This window comes from Paroedura picta, chromosome 4 (assembly GCF_049243985.1).
Source record: "Paroedura picta isolate Pp20150507F chromosome 4, Ppicta_v3.0, whole genome shotgun sequence".
Classification (NCBI taxonomy): Eukaryota; Metazoa; Chordata; class Lepidosauria; order Squamata; family Gekkonidae; genus Paroedura; species Paroedura picta.
Window position 1 is genome coordinate 85,827,731 of NC_135372.1, and position 6,019 is coordinate 85,833,749.

Genomic DNA, 6,019 nt, shown 5'->3' on the forward strand with positions numbered 1-6,019 from the left:
TCTTCAACAGCAGGTTCTCCACAAATACATAGGCGAAGGGCAAAAGGTACCCCGGAAAAACGGCCTGAAAGTAGGGCTGATGGCATAACTTGAAAGCGTAAATGAGCAAACGCCATTTGAAGTTTTTGTACAGAAATGGTTACTAAATAGTCTGATCTGAGATGGACTGTTTTGAATAGTTTAAACAAAGGAGAAAAGGTAGATTTATTATTGTTTGTCTATCCAGTATGGCATCAGTATTAAAGATCCAATCTCTCAGATTAGACCTGTCAACTTGTGCTCTTAATAAATCACCTGGGATGGAACACCGTGATTGTATTTTATCATAACTGGCAAGTCGGAAAGGATCGGTATTCAAGGTTAGGGTTGATTTCTCTGCATAGTGAAACTCTGCCAACAATGCCAATAGCTCCATAAGTTTCAGTGGAATTTAGCCACATCTACATTTCGTTGGGTTGGGTTGATATGTTCAGATTCTCATATCAGTCTTGAGTCCTAATTGCTTTTTAAATTTCCACTGCTCTCAATGCTAGCCACCTTTAGATATAACGTTGTCAATTTTATCTATCTATATTGCAGCGGGGCCACTCACTGCATATTGTAGATGAAGCATACATTGAGGACCAAACTACAAACTACTGGGACATTTGTGTCAGATTTCCCAACATTAAATGCAGTTGTGTGTTTGTGACTGAAGGATACTTATTTGTTAGGGAAAGCAGTGGAGGGGCTCGGAACATTTGCTTCAGCATTCTAAGAGACCTCCCTCAAGTTTCTGTTTGCCTCATGGGAGAAAAGTAGAAGTGTTAATCATAGACGTAGTCTGGCTTTCAGATATCCAAAGATACAAGATCAGTTTCCATGGTTTTCAGCCTTTCTTTTTCTGTGAGCAAACTGAAGATGAGAAGACCCAGTTGCCCAATATTTGGAGGAGCACATTACAATTATGTCTGTCAAATGTAAACAGAAACTATTCCTCTAAAACGTTGAATGGCAACTTCCGGAACTGTCTTTATATTTTATGACCACCAATTCTTATGGTGAAGTCATGGGGTGAGAATCTGGGGAGATAAAATTTCCTGGTGTGATAGTTACTTACCACTTCCTTTCAACAACTGGCATGATTAACTTATCAGATTTTCCTTGGGCTATATATCTGGTTCTTTAAGAACTATTCCACTAACTATATGATACACAGGAAAGTTAGATGGATAATTTCCATCTGATTTCAGGCAATACACTGAAGGGCCTGTTCACGAGATTAATTATATTGGATTAATGAGCTTTACATTGTCATCTTCATGACAAGGAAAATTTAATAACCAGTTCTCCTTGAGAAAACAGCTGTTTGCGAGGGGCACTGGCCCTCTTACCCCCACCCCTATACGACAGTATCTACATAGGTCACCACAGTCCCCACCTTCCCATCCAGCCCCACATCTTTCAAAGGCCAGGCCAGGCAGGCCATGGAGGGGTGAGCTTCTACCTTCATACCTCCCACATTTCCCAAAGGGGGGCTACCTCCTTCCCACTCCTTCCACATCTTCCAAAGGCCAGGCTGGGTGGGGAAGGCCATGGAGGGGGGCTGCCTCTTTCCCACCCACCCCTACATCTCCCAAAAGCCAGGCTGCTCAAGACCACAGGGTATGGGCTACCTCCTTCCCACCCATCCCAGTCTCCCAAACAGCAGCCAGGGAAAGCTGTGGCTAAGGGAACTTAAAAGGCAACAGTGTGGAAGAAGTGGGTGGAAAAAGGGAAGGGACTTTTCACTTTGGGAAGACACAAAAATGTAAGACTAGGCATGGGGCATGTACTCTGTGAACTATTTAGGTGTCTTTATATAATGCAAGTGGCCGTGGGAGATCCTGGAAGGCAGCCCTTATGAATAATTGTAAAGTAGCTCTGGTCTGAGGCCACAGCAGTTTAACCTTTTTATTTGAAAAAAGTCTAATAGCATCTCAGATGTAGGGACTTTCAAGTTGAGTCCTTGGGATGTCTAAAGGTATTCTTTACAGGCTCCTTGATGTTATGCCAAAGCACATGACATTTTATTACAGCAGGTTCTGTTTTGAAGCAATTGGCCAAGCTAATAAATAATAAACCAGATCTGGAAATAGGAACTTTTTCTGTGTTGTTCTTTTGAGATAGCTGTTGGAATTGCAATCAGTAAGTAATTTGGTAAAGTCAGTTCTGAAGGGTTGTTAAGCTTTTTAAGGAGCTGAGCTGTACCTGTGTGCTCTCTAGTGACACATAATGGTGACTCTGAGGTTGTAGTGGAAAAATCCTAAAGACATGGCTGGGGATTCCTTTGAAGAAGAAGAAGAGTTGGTTCTTATATGCCGCTTTTCCCTACCCGAAGGAGGCTCAAAGCGGCTTACAGTCGCCTTCACATTCCTCTCCCCACAACAGACACCCTGTGGGGTGGGTGAGGCTGAGAGAGCCCTGATATCACTGCTCGGTCAGAACAGTTTTATCAGTGCCGTGGCGAGCCCAAGGTCACCCAGCTGGCTGCATGTGGGGGAGCGCAGAATCGAACCCGGCTCGCCAGATTAGAAGTCCGCACTCCTAACCACTACACCAAACTGGCTCTCTGTTTAAGAATGGGCTCCCACCCACTTCCTGCTTTTTCAGGAAGAGCAGATCAGTGTCCTTATTGCAGAAGCAAGCAGCAGCCATTAAGGTTCTGAGCTCTCTCAACCTGCTGATGTGTGAGATGTAGTCTGCCTGCAGCCTAGCCACTAAGGCTTGAAATGTGCTGTTTTTGTAACTACTCATTAAGTTTTTGTATTCTGCTTCAGTAAGGAGACTGAAGCAGATGAATCTGAGGGAAACTATACTTTTTTGTTATTTAGCGCACCCATGGGAGTGGAGGGGTGGTCCCAAGATGCATGAGAGTTCACCTGTCTAGCCTCTCCTTCTACAGTAGTGCCCTGGGGAAGTGGGACCCAGTTTCCTCCTTTGTGGCCCAACGGGCGGTGGAAGGCTGGAAGAGGATGGCCCCTCCCAAGAAGCACCCGAGGCTCCCTATTACATTGGGGCTGCTATGGCGTTTAGGCTGACAGCTAAAAGTGGTTTGTCTCTATAAGTTTGAAGGTGTGTTGGCCAGGGTGGCGTTCACACTGGCCTTTTTCGGGGCCTTCTGGAGCAGTGAGCTCCTTGCGCCTGCAAGAATAGCTCCAGCAGGCCCCACATTAACTGTTAGGGATCAGAAGATGTCCAAGAGGCAATTGGAGGTCACTTCTGTGCTATAAAACAGATCAAGTGGGCAGGGGCAGTAGGATCACATTGCGCAAAACCAGGCACAAAGGGGTTTGCCCGGTGCACAGTGTTCAAGCTTACTTAGCCATGTGCCCTGAGGTGTCTGGATATTTATTGGTGCATCGAGAGGGTCATGTTTCTCAAAGTACCAATTTATGGCAGTGCTCCTTTCCTGCCTGCGCAAACTTAGCATACAAACTCGGGGGCTTTACGCACCGGGATCTTTGTTGCAAATTGGTCACTGAATGAAAAATCGCCATTTAAAATAGTGGAATTCGTCGTTATGCATACCTGCCTTTGTAGTGGAATCCAGTTGCGTTTTGTAGCGTTTCCCACAGCTTCCGGTCTCGGCAGAAATCGCTAGAAAGGAAGCGCTATTGCCAAGCTCGTCCCGCCCCTGGCCGTCAAGCAGCCAATGGGCAGCCGTTAGCATGCTCCCAAACAGCCCCTTTCCCTTTAAGAAAGGTTTAAAAAAAAAAACAGACCCATTGTAACGAATCTGTGTAGATTCGTTGCAACGGAGAGACCCATCCAGCTGCCTAATGTGTTTGAGCTGTCGTTTGATCGTATGATCGTTGCCACGCTGCCTCGAGTGAAAAAAAAAATCCCCCCCCCCTCTCACGGGCCCGATTTTCGGCTGAATGAATGTGTAAAAATTAATGGGAAAATACATCAGCAAACGGGCTTTTCTGTGGTTTGTGCTTAGTGACTAAAGGTGAAGGACTGAAGCCAGGGAAGCCTCTAAACAGAAAGAGGCTCGCTGGTGCGTTTATCCCCGCTCGCTCGGAGAAAAAAAAATGGCGATCGCTTCGCCGGAAGTTTGGAGGACAGGCTCAGGAGGAGGGACTTTGAAGAAACCGCAACAATGTTAACGCACAGGTCTTTTTCGCTAGTGTTGCAGATTGGTTGCAAGAGTGTAGCGCTTTCCGGAGGGTGAATCCACTTTTTGGGATTCCCCTGAAAGCGCTACAAGGAAGCGCTTTTTGCAGATTGGTTTCAGGTGTGTGGCAGATTGTCTACGACGTCGTGCGTTATGGCAAATCAATAGCGTTTCCAATTGGCAACCATTGTGCGATTTTGAAGGCGTGCAAAAAGCCCCTCGGTTTTACAGTATACACTCTTTCAGGATCAGGGCCGACACATAGGCTTTCCGGCAAGGGGCATCCCCTCGGCAGATAATGACGCTGGGCAGGTGGCGGTCAAGGGCTTATAAAGGGTATGTGCATCCTGTGCAAGAAAATAACCGTTGACTTGTTTCAGGGCCACTGTTCCCCCGCCTGCTGCTGATGACTGTGGGCCAATTTTGTGTTCGGGGCACGGCATTATGTGGGAATCTGGCTGGACAGTTCATCTCGGCTTGGGAGGCCACCTGGCATTTTGTTAGTTGGGATATCAGGGACTCCACTGGCCAGTGTTGCTGGAGGTCGTTTCTGGAGCGTTTTTTGACCTCGGGACCCCAGATGTCATGTTTGTACACTTGGGAGGCAATGACTTGCCAGACACTAAAGGCCTGCAGTTGATAAAGCTCATCACACGAGACCTTGAAGCTTTGAGGAGGCGGCTCCCCATGTGTCAACTCATCTGGTTGTGCATAGTGGAGCGGCTGGTCTGGTGGGGGGAACGGTCCCCTTATCAAGTGAACAAGACTGTATGAAAGATCAACAAGGCCGTATCCAGGACAGTTCGGGCATGGGGTTGTTTGGTGGTTGAACATTGGGACATTAACTCTTTGGGCCTGGACATGTACAGGGCTGATGATGTACACTTGTCTAGTTTGGGTATGGATAGATGGCTATGAGGGATACAGGCCATCCTGCGGCATTGGCAGGTTGGCAGGAATGAAGCGCTAAGGGCCCCTGTGTTCTGGTGGCAGTAAGAGAGCCTTGCTGGGTAGTTCGATGTGGGCATTGGTCTTGTTAAGTTGGGGCCTCATTGAGGCAGCTTGGAGCAAGCTAGGCCAACCTGGATGGGAGGCTGGACACTCGCTGAGCCAGGTGGCCTCCATGTCAGAGGAGGTCTGCACATCTCTCTGGCACAGTAGGTTGGAACACTTCCCTTGGGAGTGGCTCAGCGCCTATGGGTGACCTGCCTCTCTGGATGGAGACAGGTGGCACCTTCATGCGCTGGGCCTAGAAGATGTGCAGTTAACACTGCTGGTCAGGTTCTCTTTAACCATGCCTATTTTGTTGCCAACTCTTGTGTGTTAAATTAATAAAAGCTGTGGCCATGTTTAAGCCATCCAGGTTTATGTGTCCTCCTTCCAACCCTCAGACCCGCCTGCAAGTCAAAACTGTTTTATTCCTTTAAGCAGCCTGAGGTTTCGGCCTTCTTTCCATATCTAACTCTGTTAACATCCTTTCCTTTCCTTTCCTTTCCTTTCCTTTCCTTTCCTTTCCTTTCCTTTCCTTTCCTTTCCTTTCCTTTCCTTTCCTTTCCTTTGAAATTTCCACTGTGAGACCTTTTATTAAATGTTAAAGATTTATTTGAGATTGTTTTTTATTTTCTTCTGCATGGTCCCAGATTATATATTATTTGCATTGTGTACTTCCTGACTTTAGTTCCTCAGCCATTTGATGTTCAGTGAAGTGCCTTGCGTCCAGTTCTTTGGGTTGCTTCCAAATCTCCAGGAACTTCAACTGCACTTGTACGAAACTGCAAAACAATCTTTAGTATGGAGCAAAGAGGAAACACACAGAAAAATTCCACCCCTACCTGTTTTGCTAGAATGTGTCAGAATTGCTTGCTTTGCATAGCTAATGGT